Here is a 16,677-nt window from a genome sequence, read left to right as displayed (position 1 = left end):
GTTAATCAATAAACAGGTCAGCTGGGAGTTCTCCTGAGGTCGAGGAAGGCTTCCGAGATGTCGGGAATTCAACCTGGAGGATGAGCAGGCACTACTCAGGGGAAAGGACTGAGCTGTGATCCGGGTAACAGGGGTAGTTCAGAGAAAGAAAGCAGAGGCCCTGCAACAGGCTAGGTTACTAGTAGCTATAGCTGGGGGGCAACTTTGATACAGAAAGTTAACAAGGGTCCGATCCTGAGGCCTTTGTGAGTCGGGTTCCTTTACCGGAGGCACTAGGTAAGAGAGTTTTGAGCAGGGAATGAATGACATGGTCAGATGGACTGTTAGCAAGATCATTTCAGTGCCAATATATAAAATGGGATTGGGCTGGGCTGGGAGTGAGTAAGACTGGCACCACAGCCCAGGAAAGAGAGAGCAGTGCCTGGATCCAGGAGTAGCGGCAGGAATGGAGACATGAACACGGTTGGGAGGCATTTAGAAGCCTTGGATGTAGAGGGAACGGAAGGATTTAAGGATGACATCTGGCATCTGATTTAGGAGTCGGGTAGGTGGTTCTGCTGAAGACCAAAGCTTGGAAGAGGATGATGCAGCCACGGCGGACACGGTGATCATGTGCCTGTGGGGCTTCCAGGTGGAGAAACCAGAAGGGAGTTAGGACCCATGGGTGTGAACCTCAGGAGGCCTCTGGGCTGGAAGGGAGGCCGGAGTTCACCAGCACTCTCTAAACTAGCACCTCTGCGCCCTGGCCATCCTCTCTCTCCTCATTCGACTTTATTTTGCCCCTCAATGCTTATCGTCTCATTTGCTTATTGTCTTTCTCCACCACAATGGAATACCAGCTCCATAAGGGCAAATCATGTGTCTGTTTTGTTCACTGTCACATCCCCAGCAGCTAGAACAGCGCCTGGTACTGAGCAAATCAGCCCGCCGATGGGGTGATGGATGCCACGGGGTAAAGAGCGGGGTGAGAACCCCTGGGAGGATGTGGAAGAGCGTCCAGGACAGAATCTGGGAGGACCGCACTGCAAGGAAGGGAGGGAGAGAAGACGCCGCCATAGAAAACTGAGACGATGCCTCCTTTCTTTGCTCTGAAGCTCCAATGGCAAAAACATTTAGAAAGTTCAACTTCCCAGGAAGAGTGACTGTTGATGATGATTTCTGGAACAGCGAGAGAATAGAACTGAGTAGATGTGCTTCCGTTTCTTTGTCATTTCTTCTGTTGTTATTATTTTTTGTTTTTCTTTCTTGCATTAAAAAAAAAAAAATTCAAGGCCCTGGCCCCAGTAGCTCAGTTGGTTTAGAGCATCGTCCTGATCCAGGGGTGGGGAACCTTTTTTCTGCCAATGGCCCCTTGATATTTATAACATGATTCACGGCCCATACAAGATTATCAACTTAAAATTTAGCCCACTATATTTGGTCAAACATTTAATTAACTCACCCCTAATGCCTTGGCAGGGCCAGACCAAATGGTTTTGTGGTCCTTATATACCCGTGGGCCGGACTTTGCCCACCCCTGTAACACCAAGGTTGCAGGTTCGACCTCTGGTCAGGGCACATACAAAATTCAACCAATGAATGCATAAATAAGTGGAACGACAAATCGATGTTTTTCTCTTTCTCTCTCTCAAATTCAGTAAATAAAAAACTTTTTTTTTTTAAATTCAGCCAAATGCAAGCCTGGTGAAGAGGGAGCACTGTCAGTGCATTTAATCCAACTGGAGGCAAATGGATTTTATTTTGCAGGCCAACGGGGACTACTTGGTAGGGGCTTTCGTTCCAGCAGACTTGTGTTGAGAAAGGATCTGAATCCCTTCCAGGCCCTGCTGGCGAGAGCACTGTGGTTATTTCCTGGTCTTTGCTGTGGCAGCTGGAGCTGGGTGGTAACAGAGCTGGAGAACATTGACTGCCCTCACCTAGAGAATCAGTGCTATGAATAATAACATCCCAGAGACACCCTCGTAGCATGGATTCACCAGCGTGCATCCTGCCTTCCCAAGACCCTGGGACTCGGCCTGGTAACGTGTGGGCCTCTGGTTTCATTGGCACAACTCACTGAGGCCAGAGTGAAGGTGGACTTTACAGCCTGAGTTTTATGCCACCCAGGGAAGCTGTGACTCCATTGCTTACAAGCTCAGGCTCTCAATGTTTTCCATAATTATTTATTCCTTAGCCTAGACAACTCTGAGACAGTCAACCCCAAGCGTTGCAATTATCAGTCATATTAATTGACTTGCTGCTGATAATGACAAAAATGAGAGGCAACTACACTAAGGCTGGGTGGGTAAATGTAGGTCCCAGGAGCTCTAATTCTAGAATCCACCCTGGAAAGAAAGCCGATGGTGAATGCTTTAAACAACAAATAGATTTTTTAAGTGTTCAGTTATTTTGAAATTTGAATTCCACAGTGAAGAGCAAGCCGGTCATTAGGGATAAGTGATGCCGTTGGATGTAACTTCTTTTAGTTAACCGTTTCTACGCACTCCTTTACTTGTGCTCATTATTTTCCCAGAGAAAAGTGAAAGTCTGAAATCCTCTTGCTGCCCCTCCAGAGGATAGAATATCTAATGGACAATGCTAATGCAAAGCTCCCTCTTGCCAACCTCCCAAATTGGGTCTCCTAACTAGGAGAATAAACTACAAGCCCAGTAGCTGGAAACTTCAAGCTTACGTCCAGATGGGATGAGCAGCCAGAGAGCGGAATGCAGTTTTTGGCTGGCAGTTCATAGTAACTGATTAGTCACTTGACCCTAGGAGCTGAGACATCACTGTGACTTGAGAGTCATCATCATCTGTGAGAGTGATGGCATATAAATAATGATTGAAATGAAAATGGTTCTTTGAATGCTAGCGAATTGCTCCAGGTCATAGTATGAAGTTTGGCAGTGGTATGCAGCACCTCTTCTCCCTACGTGTGGGGGTTAGTTAGGGTGGGGCCCATGGCCAACAATCAGTGATGATTTACTAAGTGTCTACACTGGGCTGAACACTGGTATAGGCACCGTGAGAGACTCAACAGATCCTTGAAGAGATGCGCTGTCTTCTTAGTGCTGACTTTTTTTAGGGGGCGGGGCAGGGCGGAGCGAGGGGAGGGGCAGACAAAAGAGCCTGCAATCATTCAGGAAATAGTCAATGGGAGGCAAGATAGTACCTCATCAACACGAGATGTCACAAGAAGATGAGGGCTTTGGTCTGCAGGATCAGCATGAGTGAGTGGTGATTTGAGGAAACTTGCAATGGCCTGGCCTGGTCTCTGGGCACAGTGGGGAGAGGCTTCATGGAGGAGGAGCGTTTAGCTGGACCTCGGAGGATTGTGGGATCAAGGTTGTATTTGTTTGCTATTGCTGTTTAACAAATGGCCACAGTCTCTGTGGTTTGAAGTCCAGGCCTGGTGTGGCTGGCTTCTCGGCTCAGGTTCTTAGGAAGCTGGCGTCAGCATGGTGGCCATCTGTGTTCTCAGCTGCTCCTCTTCCTGGCTCATTCAGGTGATCGACAGAATGGTGGTGGTGGGACTGCGGTTCCTCCCTGCCCTGCTGGTTCTCAACTAGGGGCCATGCTCACCTTTTAGGTCCTTGCCACGTGGCCCCTCCATCTTCAAAGCCAGTGACTGAGTCTCCCTTACATCAAATGCCCCTGACCCTTTGAATCTGTGTCTCCAGGAAGAGCCCAGACTGTTTTAAGGGCTAATGGGATTAGGTCAGGCTCACTGAGGATAATCTCCTTATTTTAAGGTCAACTGTTTTGGGACCTCGGTTATAGCTACAAAAATCCCTTCACAGCAGCATGTGCATTAGTGTTTGATTAAAGGGCTAGGAGAACATGTGTGCAACCCCAGGGCCAAGAATCTTGAAGGTCATTGCAGAGTTCTGTCTGCCACATGGTGAGATAGAAGGCACCCAAATTAATTACCCAACTAATGGCTTCTAATGTGCATTGCGCCTGCAGGCAGGGGTTGGCGGGAGGCCCTTTTAAAGGAAATGAGCTTCAGAGTGGCCGGATGCTTATTTAGAGTTTGAGGGGCCGGGCTGACTGGCTGATTTCACGATACAGAGACAAGCCACCTCACTGTACTCCTTTCAGCCCCTGGTCCTTTTCTTCTTTTACACACACGTTCAAGCTTTCCCGTTAGTCTAGGTTCTCAAAAGGATGGTCCTGCTGCTCAGGGCATTTGGCACTATCTAAAGATACTTTTGGTTGTCATAACCAGGGCGGGTGCTACTGGCATCTAGTGGGTAGAGGCCAGGGATGATGCTAATACCCTACATGCATAGGACAGCCCCAGTGCCTACGGTGCCAAGGTTAATTAGCTCTATGACATGTCTGTCTGCCCTGCCCCTCCTGGGTCTCTTGCAAGCTTCCATAACTTTGCTCACACTGTCGCATCTGTCTAAAGGTACCTTTCCCCTTGTCATCTCCCAGATCCCTGCTCATTCTTAAGATGGGCTGTAAACACCCCTTTCTTGTGCTGGCTCAGTCCACTCCCTCCACTGTTCCCGAGCACTCCCCCGGCCTGGGCTACGCACCCAGGGCTTTGTTTCACGCGTGTGTGTATCACATAGATCTCTCTCCCACCAGGCTTCGAGTCTCTTGAGTGAGAACTGTGTCCTTTTTATATCTGGGCGCCCAGAGCTTACTGCCATAATGCCTTGTATGTAGTAGCTACTCAGTAAGTGTAAGGTGGACAGTTGAGTGGATAAATGTATAAGCACATGAAAAGTTCCTAGGAATCCATTATGATTGGTGTCCTCTCTGCCTTTCTTCTTTTTAAAAAAATATATTTTTTATTGATTTCATAGAGGAAAGGGGAGAGAGAGAGAGAGAGAGAGAGAAAGAGAGAGAGAGAAACATCAGTGATGAGAAAGAATCATTGATCAGCTGCCTCCTGCACACCCCTATTGGGGATCGAGCCCACAACCTGGGCATGAGCCCTTGACCAGAGTGGAACCCGGGGCCCTTCAGTCTGCAGGCCGATGCTCTATCCACTGAGCCAAATTGGCCTTTCTTCTAAATATCTCTCACGACTAGGGTCCAATACGCTCTATATTTTAGCCAGAGTGACCAGTACGTGTGAGAAGGAAGCTGAACTGCCCGGGTTTGAATCCCATCCCTGCCACTTGCACACTGTGTTCCTAGGGGCAGGTTACTTAATTTCTCTGGGCCTTGGTTTCCTCCTCTGAAAAATGGGGACATCATAGTCCTACTGCAAAGGGCTGCTGCAAGGATGCATAGAATTCATAGAAAGGCAGAGTGGGGGAAATTCCCATAATCCTTCCTTGTTTTCCAAATGCTTGACTCATGAACTTCCCAAGAAAGCCCAGAGATGCAGATCAGCAGGCTGGAGGTGGCACGCCCTCCAAAGCAATGTGCGTGAAGGTACAGGACCACACCAAGGAAAGAGATGCCAACATGTAGGCCCAGAAAATTGAAATGCTGACACCAGCCTCTGATGTCCATACAAATGACCTCATCTAGAAATGCACTGAAGAGCTTGAGAGGTGTTGGTTTCCTTGTGAACTAACTGCAAAGTTTGCCTTTACAATTTGGGAGTGGCCAATCGAAGGTAATATGACTAATATTTTTCCCCTCCCCGGATGTAACGAAAAGATTCTATTCAATCTTTAAGTATCATTCATCCTTTAAAAAAAACACACAACTTGATATAATGGAGAAATCATATTAGTTTGGATTTAGGAAAACAAAAATACAAGTTCGAGGCCCTGTCCCAAACATAATGAAGTTGAATGTCCCTGGTTGAGGCATGGGAATCTGCAGAATTGACAACATCCCAGGTGGGTCTTATATAGACAGAGTCCAGCGATGGAAACGAATAGACTAGATGCTACATAGTATTAGGAAACAGAGTAAGGATCCACATTTCTGCATGCATAGAGGTAATCAGCTGAAAGTAAAAATAAAGAAATGAACAGACCTGCACTTGGAACCAGAGACCCAAGTACCCAGGTGGAGAAGAAAGTAGCCATAGACTAGGGAGAGATTGTGGAGGGGGAACACCCTACACTTAAACAGGTTTTGGTCAACAGTTCCATGAGAATCAAATCAATATGACATTGGAATCACCGTGGCAGAAACAGAAGGGCATAAACTCAGTGTGCCCTGGTCAATCATAACGAAAGGTTTTCTTTCATAAGAACATTTTCAAACATACTCAAAAGTAAAAGAATAGTACAATAATCCCCACATAACGCATTTAATTATCAAAATTTGGCTATATGCACTTCATCTTTTTTTTCCTTTTGCCTAAATTCCCTCCCTCCCCCTCCTATTCCCACCTTCCTTCTCTCTTTCCTTTTTTTCTTGTAAGTATTTTACAGCGAATCTCAGACATCATGTGGCTCTAGCCTCCTGCGCCTGCTTCTCTGAAAAGCACGGAGGTTTTTACATGACCACGTCTCCCCTGCAGCACTGACCATGCTTTTGCGTGGCTGGCATGTCACAGGCGTGGAAGCCATGTCCCATGAGGAGCAGTTAACAACAGGAGGGTGACAGAAGACAAGGCTCGGGCTTGGGAGGGTGTTGAGTGGAGAGAGCTGGCTGGGCTGGTTCTTGGTGACCATGCCAGTGGCATGTTGGCGGCCAGCTCCCTGGAGCCAGCTGTCTGGTGGTGAACGGAGCTGCCCAGGAATTTTCTCTCCGGAAGGGTGGGTGTGGGACACAGCAGAAAGGTGTATTCTGCTCACATTAGGAAAGTTTCTCCTGTGCTGGCGATGGTAGGTGCTTCCGATGCTGTGAGGAAGGTAGATGCAACCCTTTGCTCGGGGATCTTCTTGTCCGAAGCCCTGTTTTCCAAAACGAGACATGGTTTTGGGTGGTACCGAGTTCATAACTCACATTGAGTTACACAGAGTTTTTAAAAATCATCTTTTCAGTCTTCTATGCTTTGTAAGCACAGAAAGAAGAGCTCACTGGGGGCTAGAGTTGCCACTTCTCCAAAACGTGATCCTCTCCCTTTTTAGTGAAGAAAGAGCTGCTTCATGGGTGTGCTCGTTGGCAGACCTAAGTAACGATTTTTTGAGTAATTTATTGAACATCTTTACAAAAATAAGTAAGCTAACAAAATATTTAATACAGAAAAATTAACATCACAGTGATAATACAGATGGCTTTAACTTTGTTTATTTTAAGCTGTTGTGTTTTCTGTGTGTGTGTATTTGCTTGCAGTGAAATTTGCTCTTTAAGTTACAGTTTCATGAGTTTTTACAAATGCACACTGTCATGTAACCACTCCCGCCATCAAGATATGGACCGGTCTGTGTGTTTCTCTCCTGCTACTCAATTGCACCTCCCAGCTTAGCCCTTGCCAACAACTGGTCTGCCTTCTGTTGCTATAATTTTGCCTTTTCTGGAGTGTCATGTACTGGAATGATACATTAGGTAGCCTTTTCAGCCTGGCTTCTTACACCTAGCATCATATGTTTCAGGTTCATCCATCTTGCTGCTTATATTCATTCTTTTTCATTGCAGAGTAGTATTCCATTGTGTGACTGTACCACAATTTGTTCATTCATTATACCTAATAATATAAGGTATATTCCATATGACAAATAACATGATATTTAGTAAAAGCATATTTGTTAGAAATCCTGACAGTGGTATGCAAATGAGTGTGTCTTGGAGGAAAAAAGTAATCTGACCAATTGATGTATTGAAGAGTTATTTGCATTGGGTCAGCTTTTAATTTTTTTTCTACCCAAATTTTCAACAGTGTATTTGGTTGAAATATAAATTGGCTTCCTGTCGCCGTAAGTCAGAACTTACCTTTTAGAGCATCAAAGAAAACCTGGTGTTCTCTGGAACATTCTTTTCAGATTTGAGTCATTCATTCATTTCTTCCCTCCCTCCTTCTCATATTCCTTTTCCTTCTCCTCATCCTCATTCTCATATTCTCTTTCCTCTTTTCTTGCTCTCCCATCCCTCCTCCCGAATATTCCATTGGAATTTATGTAACTGAATTAATTAGACCTATTTCTCAAGGAGTTGGTTTTTCATAAAATTCACTTTGCAGTTGGCATGACAGAAGAGCTGGCATATCAGTCAAATACTACAATTTGTTCTTTGTATCTGAACCAGGCTGGGGGTGGGCTTCTTGCTTATCTCTTGTCCGTTTATACCGATTCGTCCTTTGCAGCGAGCGAGCGAGCCCGGATTCTTTGTGATTGGGCCGGGTGATGGTTGTGTTTATAGATTGGGTGTGGAAACACTTACAGGGACAGCCCTATCTCCTTAGTTACTGTTACCGGGTCCCCAGGATATAAAGTGTCTGTATGAAAATAAATAAGGGCCTTTCTTTTCCTTTCTTTGGCTGCTGATATCTGTACCATTTAATAGAATACAGTGATAAAAATCTTTGTCCTTTCTTAAATAACATGTTAGTTACTATTCTATGTATTTATTCATTTTGTGTTTCCAAAACGTATTCACTTTATAGACATTCCTGTCACCCGAAACGTTTTAAATCCATGAGCATACTAAATAATACACGTTTAATATAATCTTCTGTGTGTCTGGGGGTGGGCTTTGCAGCTAAACAGCAGACCAACAACCATAGTTTTCTCTGTTTAGCCAGTTTGCTGCAGAAATGAAAGGCTGCTGAAGGATTTGAGTGGATATCTTAAAAGCTCATCAGAAATATTCCAAGCCATAGGCTTTTTTCTCTCTCTCAGCAACATTTCAGATCTGGAGGTTCTCCTCGGTTGCCCCTGCTAGAGTTGCTGAATTTAAAATGCCACAGGGAGAAAGAAAGACCTGTTCTGTTTCCTCATCTGTGGAAGCAGGGGGCTGGGCTCCATGGGAGATGTCAGATTCGGCTCTAGTGCTGCCAGTCCTGCTCCATCCATGTGACAGACATGACTAATCAATCACAGCATCCCTTCTGCCATGATGTACCTCGGACTTCTTGTCAAGTCAGCACTCCAGGAAGCCACTACTAATCAATCAGTGTTCGCCTGAGAGATGAAATCTATTTGTCCTGAAAAACGATGCTGTTGAATCTCTAGAGCAGTGAGGGCGAACCTTTTGAGCTCAGCGTGTCAGCATTTTGAAAAACCCTAACTCAGCCGTGGGCAAACTACGGCCCGGCCCGCAGGCCGGATCCAGCCCATTTGAAATGAATAAAACTAAAAAAAAAAAAAAAAGACCGTACCCTTTTATGTAATGATGTTTACTTTGAATTTATATTAGTTCACACAAACACTCCATCCATGCTTTTGTTCCGGCCCTCCCGTCCAGTTTAAGAATCCATTGTGGCCCTCGAGTCAAAAAGTTTGCCCACCCCTGCCTAACTTAACTCTGGTGCCGTGTCACATATAGAAACTTTTTGATATTTGCAACCATAGTAAAACAAAGACTTATATTTTTGATATTTATTTTCTATATTTAAATGCCATATATTTTTTATATTTATCTTATATATTTAAATGCCATTTAACAAAGAAAAATCAACCAAAAAATGAGTTCTCATGTCACCTCTGACACGCGTGTCATAGGTTCGCCATCACCGCTCTAGAACAAACTTGAGATGGCTTTTAAAGGCTAGAGCACCGTTGCCTGGTGAGAGAAGAATGTTGGGGGGATGGGCATTAAGTGCAGAGGATTTCTGATCACTACCTCTTATGCTGCTTGAAGGCAGGCAACGTGTTTTATTCATGTGTATGTTTTTTTTTTTTTTCATATTTAACCAGCCTATAAGGCAAACCCTTTTTCATAGTAGACATTAGGTAAATGTTTGTTAAATGCTACATGGAGGAATGCATGGAAAGCATGTTCTTGGCCAATTCTTTCCTACGACTGCACAGTTCAGAGTTTCTTCCAGAGGGCAGACAACCCTTGCCATTATTAAATTTCATCTACTTTAATTCAGGCCATCCCTGCATATTGGCCCGATTGCTTTGTGTTCTCGTCTGGGAGCATTGGCAGAGCCCAGCAACTTGGAATCATTGGTTGGACTTTACGAATTTCTTCCCCATCCATCATCTCAGTCATTCACAAACCTATTGAGAAACACTGAGAGGGCCCATCTATTCCTTCTCTGCGAGGCTGAATTCTTCCAACTTGATTTTTGGTTGGAAATCTGAAGGTTCAATGATATAGATAAGAAGTTTGTCACAGTTTGGGGACTTTAAAGTGGAGATAATCACACATTTGACACTTAACATATGCAACCTTCATTAGTTATTTTGGGGGGAACTGTATTTTAAGTTCCTTTGTGAAAAGGACCAGATCTGTTATCTCTTTATATTTTGATAGCATGATAATGTACTTTTCAGGGTGGATAACTGAGCAAACATTCCATACTCCTCAAGGTGGTTTTATGAAAACAGGCTGAAACCTCTGTCTCCTTCAGCTTCTAGAAGCAAATTGACTTTTAAAACAAAAGGCATATTTTTTTTATCATTGCACTGCATTTCATCTAATAATAATACTACTTATTCATTTAGTGAAAATCAATTCACAGGCCAGGCCTTCTGCTAAATGCTTTTTATATACATCATATATATCATCCCTAAACCTCAAACAACCCAAGACTGGTGAATGAATGTCATTTTACAGATGAGATGAATGAAACTTAGAGAAGTTATGACTTGGCAAAGTCAGGGCAGTCAGTGGCAGCCCTGGGCTTTAAAGCGTCTTCCCTGAAGATCCCAGCTCCCTCCGTGCTGATGTCACCTCCCCTGGGAGGCCTTCCCACAGTGCCACCTCTCCTGCAAGGCTGGTGGAGATGTTCTTCCTGTTTCACAGCGGTTTACACTCGCTTATTATGACTCCCCATTCTGCGACGGACTGTCTGTCTGCTGCCTTCACCCTCGAGCAAGATTCTTGAGGACAGGTGCTGCGTTTTATTTTTATTTTTCTGCCCCTTTTGTTTGATGTCTGAATGAATACATCTTTCCCAGGAGATCTCTGCCGCTTTGCCTGGGTATGTGGGCACCATAGGCAGTGTACAGCTAGGCCTTCAAGGACCTCCTGTAGTTCAGAGTTCATTATACAGGGTGCGGCAAAAGTAGGTTTACAGTTGTTCCTATGGAAAAGAACACAATGATTAATCTACACTAATAAAAGTATAAACTCTGTGTGTCACATACTCACAGCTGTACACCTGCTTTTGCCTCAGCCTGTATTTGGGGGTGGAAGATTTGGAGACACACAGCCCAGCCCAGCCCAGCCCTGGTGGGGACAGAGTGTTGCTTCTCTTCTGCACACTCAGCGCCTCTGCTTACCTCTCTCACTGCATTCCTGTTTCATTTTCCCTCACCTCAGTTTTTTATTAACTGTATCTTTATGAATAATTAACACATGCAGATGTTCTTATGTTTATTTCTCCTGCTTGAGATGCTTTGTGCTTCCTGAATCTGAGGATTTATGAGGGTTTTAAATTCTAGAAATTTCTCACCATTATGCCTCTCCTCATCCCCTCTGTTCTCTCCCCCTGGGACTCCTAAGAGACATATGTTGGGCCTTCACATTCCAGCCTCCATATCTATTAACCTTTCTTTTAAAATTTTCAGCTCTTTGTCCCTTTGTGCTTCATTTTGTGTAATGTTCTGAGATCCATATTTCTCTCTTCAGCAGTAACTAACCTTCTGTTTAACTTAGCCATCGAGTTTTTAATTGTAATGAATCTGTGGGGAGAGATAGATATCATATCTTGTTCTTTTTTAGAAGTTCAATTCTAGCTTTAAGATTTTTAATCATTTCAAACTTGATTTCATGTTCTTTTCCAGAATGTTTTATGGGCTCTAACTCTTAGCCTCTGGTCCTCCCTTGTTGACTTGTGACTTGTCAGTTTCCTGGGTGCTGTTCCTCGGCCAGCCCACGTGTTGGGTTCTGGAACCGGCTCTCCAGGGCACTTTTTCACTGGCTTCTGTAAGGCATTCTTGCCATATCATGAACAGGACCAGACCAATTTTTATATTAAATTTTCAGGTACAACTGCCTGGTTCTGACTTTTGTTATTAGTATCCCACTCTCGAGAAAGGCATAGGACTAGGGTTTCTAATTCTCAGCTTAAACTTTTTCCTCCTCCATAGAATACAGGTACAGACAGATAAGACATGCTGGGCTAGTTGGCAATTTTTCTAATCTATTTGTTCACTGAGAGTACAGCCCTCAGTGAGTGTTCCTGGATTTCTGAAGAGGTCTCCTGACAACTTTGTGCTTCTCCTTGTCCCATGCAAGGCCTTATCTTCTCTCCTGCATGGCCATTAAAACCCTAGCCCCTAGGGAACCAAGACAAATATTTCCCCTGCTGCCAAGCACCTTCCCTCTCCCTCATAGCCACAGTGAAGTTACACGCTTACCATTCTTGTTTTCAGTTCCTTCTTTAGTTCTACCTCCTGGGACTTTTCCTTTCTTTATTGCATGTCAGCTAAGCACTAAAAGAATTTTTGGTTTATTTTATCTATCATATCTATGTGTTTGAGGGTTGGAGTTTTCAGGCTGTCATCATTTGCCATCTTGCCAGAACTAGGAGTTTATCATGGCAAAACACTCAAATAATACACAAGGATATATGATGAAAGATTAGTCTCCTTCCCATCTTAGACTGCCTAGTTCTTAAACCAGCTTGCCAGATATAATAACCTTTACCTTTTTCGTAGGCATAGTTCTAGAAACATTTTACACATGTATACAGCATACATATGTGTACACAGTATGTGAAGATTTGTGTATGTAACCAGGGATACATATTACCTTCTGCACTGCACTTAGCAATGTACTTTGGAGTTCATGGTTTATTAGTGCACTGAGCTCTGGCTCTTTCTTTTCTCATGACTGTATCGTATGCCATGACATGGATGTAGCATCATTTATTTAACCATTTCCCCTATTTTTATTGGATCATTGTTTTTCATTATTTAAATATTATAAACTATCCTACCACAGACATTCCTATAAATATGTCTTTGCTTGAGTATCATTTAACATAGTTCGCTTTGTCTACTCTCTCTTTTCTCCCTAACCTTGTAATGGTCAATTTTATGTGTCAACTTCACTCCTCTAAGGGAGACCTAGAGAGCTGGTAAACATTATTTTGGGGTGTGCTTGTGAGGAGGTCTCGGGAAGAGATTAGCATTGAATCAGATTTCCCACAGAAGACCACCCTCGCCCATGTGGGTGGGCGTCATCCAATCCTTGGGGGGCCTAGTTGAACAAAAAGGCAGAGGAAGGTCCGTTTGCTCTCTGCTTGTGCTGAGACATCCATATTCTCCTACCCTGGGCATCAGCCCTCCTGGTTTTCAGGCTTTTGGACTGAACTTGGGGTTTACACCACTGGTCCCTGACTCTCAGGCCTTCGCACTAGGGCTGAATTCTACCACCAGCTTTCTTGGTTCTCCAGTTTACAGACTGCACACCATAGAACTTCTCAGCCTCCATACCCCATCACCATGCAAGTCAATTCCTATAATAAATGTATATCTATATCTTTATATCTATATCTCTATATGTATATATCTGTGGAGATATAGATATATAGACATATTCTATTGGTTCTGTTTCTCTGGAAAATCTTGACTAAAACACCCTGATCCCCCACTATGATTTCCTTGTGGTCAAGGACATTTGTCTTTCACTGGTGACTGCACCACCTTTCATGGGTCCTGGCACTGAGGTGGCATTTATTTCATATCTGTTTCATGAATGGCTGTGTACTCACCAAGAAGCCATATCAGCAGTCAGAACAGTCCCAACCTCCAGCAAATATAGTTTGATTTCAATCATAACAGCAGCTCCTGACTGAGCAGCTCCTCTCATCCAGAGGTGAGCTAGTGCCATCTTTGCAACAACCCTGGGAGATGGGAGGTTCCGTGATCATGCTCCACAGACAAGGAAACTGAGGCACAAGTTATGGAGGCCATATTTGAACACAGTTTTGTCGGAAAGGAACACCCGGCCTCTTGCATACTGCCTGTTAATTTACATTGGTATTGTCACAACTAACACAGGACATATTTCTCCCTTCCTCCCTTCCTTCCTTCCTTCCTTCCTTCCTTCCTTCCTTCCTTCCACCCACCCACATATGTATATTTACTGAGAGCTCACAGTGTTTCAGGCAGGGAGTGATGATGGATGAAAACATCCCTGCTCTAGTGGAATTTACAGTGTAAAGGGAGAGACAATTATTGCAAGAAAGTGAAAGTGATGAGTAACTGGAAGGGGAATAATAGGGGGGTTTAGAAGCACATAGCTTGGGGCTCTTCCCAGGCATAGAGGGTCTCCAGCTGTGTGAAGAATTGGATGTGCCTTGAAGGATGAGTGAGTTGTGGGGAGGTGGGTGGAGAGATGAGGCCTTGGTCCCGCATGTCCCTGTCTTCCTCACGTGCTCTGCACCTTACAGTCTTGCTCTTCAGCTCCTGCCCGCTCCCAGGACCTCTGTGTGCAGGGGCCAGAGAGCCTGTGCCCTGCTTCTGCAAAGTGCCTAATACCCACCCCACCCCCATATCAGCCCTTTCTAATTTTAAAGCAGTAGCTCCCTTGATTGAAATCTCAATTTGGGAACAGGTCTAGGATTGGCCTGTGGCTCAGAGTTTTCACCAATAGGCAGAGCCGGAGGTGGGGAGGCGTCCCTTTAAGCAGCCCAGAGGCAGCCTGAGTGCTTGGAGCTCCTCTCCCCAGGACCTACGGTTTTTCTGGACCCGGAGGTGTGCACGGCGCAGCTGCCACCGCCCCTGGAATGTCACCCCTCTTGTACGGAGCCCCTGAAGGGCCCCCCCTGGCTTCGGGCAGTTGTTGGCCCACGCCCCGCTGGGCTTCTTAGCCTCAGCCGCACCCCGGACCCTGGGTCTTCGGACCCTTCCGGGCTCCCCCAGGTCCCTGGCGGTGGAGGCGCCGCAGCGGCGAGCAATGCGAGGCTGAGCCGGGTAAGTGGCCCCGCGGGCCCCGGGCGCACGGAGGAGGGCGCTGGGGTGCATCTGCTCCTGGTTGTTACCACCCTCCCAGGGAAAGGGGGCCTTGAGCTGGGAAACTGCTGCTGAGAGGGATGCTCCTTGCCACAGAGACTGGAAGGTCCTGTGCTCCCGGGAAGGGACCTAGACCGAGGCATCATTTTTGCCAGCTTTTGCGCAGCCACTTTATTAACCAATAATAGCAATAATGATATAATCAGGAGGCGGGGATAATGATGTTATTGTATTAAGACGACTTCAGAGGAAACATTGAAACTTCCCAGAACTTGCTTTTCTAAAGTCTTTATACACTGACAATTCATTTTCCTCAAATAGTTTAAAGTATATGTTGCTAATGACCTACTTATTTCTCTTGCACTGTCAAAACTATTTTTAATGTCTTCAGAAAGGTCTAGTTTAGAAAATTATTTACATCTCCCCACACTCCTTTTTGCTTATCTTCCTATAGCTTTCCAAATGCATTCCTTCTCTCGTTGGTGGATTTGTATAATTACGAAACTGGGTTTGTTCATTTATTCTCTCTGAATAGGGAGTGGGGGCTGGGGAGGGACCCCCTCCTCTCCTGGTCTTCCTGGGGCTATGTGCTATGTGAGGGAGTCTAGAGGAGGAGAAAGCTGTTGGGGTGTCGTTAACCGGAACCTGGCTGTCTCAGGTCAGGACTGGGGAGGACTGGGATCCTATAAATCTGGGGTATCTGGCAGCTGGATCCTGGGAAATTTTAAAACCAAAATAATCCGTAGGGCATGGAGGGGGGTTTATTAGACTATGTAGTTTCAGCTTCCTGCCCCCACTCCAGTGTGTGTGTGTGTGTGTACCTCAGCCAGAAGTTGAGAGCCCAATGCAGAGGGTCAGAGTTGTGTGGTTTTTTTGTTTTGTTGTTTTTAAGATGAGGCAGCTGGAAGAAATACCTTTCAAAATTGGAGCAAAGTCTGATGCACGGATTGCTAAACTCCATTTCCACCCCATGAAATTATTTTGGCTCTTAGGGGCCCTCCTTTTGCTGGGCTGGCCTGTATTTACACTTGTTTAGATGGTGTGAATCATTTGTATACTTTGGGTTCCCTGCTTTCTGCAAACAGATGTTTTTATCTGTGCAACTGGTTGAGTAATTAGAGAGATGAGCGTGGCCTGTACGCACAGAGAGAGCAGATAGCACTCGGGAGGATTCGGGCCTTTCCTTCTCAAACCATCAACTGCCAGATCTTCCCAGCTGTGGAGCAATTCAGATAAAGGTGTCAAGTGAGCCTAGCAGTGAAGAATTTATATGTGCAGCTAATTCTGCTCATTCTACAATAAAACCTCGTCCCGTGGGACCAGAAAAGTGGGGATGGGCTTATAAAAATGATCCCGTGTTCTTGGTCACGGACTCCCCAGCCCCCGCTGGATTTCTGAGAACCTGCCAGGAGAAACTGTTGACTGGATGGAAGTTTCCCGAAATGCAAAACAGAAATCAGTACAAGCACTCCTTGAGCGACTTCTCTTTCTGCGTGGAGGAAAAGAACACTTTGTTAGAACAACAAATCCTGGCTGCTTTTCAAGAGCAGAAAACAGCCCTTGTTCTGAAGGCAGATTCGTTCTGAGAGTGTGAATCATTTGGTTTAGGTTTTTATTTTTTCTCTTGCGGTAGAGGCTTGGAGATGATTAAACGTCCTGTCTGCAGGAAATTACCAAGAGATCCGAGCATTTTCCTGAATCAGCCTCAGATGGTACACAGCTCTGGGTGTAGTACAAGCCCGCTCTGTTACTAGGCATCTCT

At 45.1% G+C, this 16,677-nt stretch overlaps 1 protein-coding gene across 2 annotated transcripts in view; it reads left to right on the top strand.

Annotated features, from left to right (window-relative positions):
- The window catches only part of PRICKLE2 (prickle planar cell polarity protein 2), a 319,261-nt gene that overhangs the window by 148,611 nt on the left and 153,973 nt on the right, over positions 1–16,677 (top strand). The window contains exon 1 of one of the 2 annotated variants that reach the window (XM_070390930.1): positions 14,645–14,876. The exons of the other annotated variant lie outside the window; for it this stretch is intronic. The gene's annotated coding sequence lies outside the window, so the exon portion shown is untranslated. Of the gene's footprint in view, positions 1–14,644; positions 14,877–16,677 lie in introns of those variants that run through there. 2 annotated transcript variants of the gene reach the window in all.

Source organism: Myotis yumanensis, unplaced genomic scaffold (genome assembly GCF_028538775.1).
Source record: "Myotis yumanensis isolate MYYU_CA2020_CCGP unplaced genomic scaffold, mMyoYum1.0.hap1 SCAF_14, whole genome shotgun sequence".
Taxonomy (NCBI): Eukaryota; Metazoa; Chordata; class Mammalia; order Chiroptera; family Vespertilionidae; genus Myotis; species Myotis yumanensis.
Note: the sequence above shows the minus strand (reverse complement) of the source record. Positions and strands in the feature narration are given on the sequence as shown.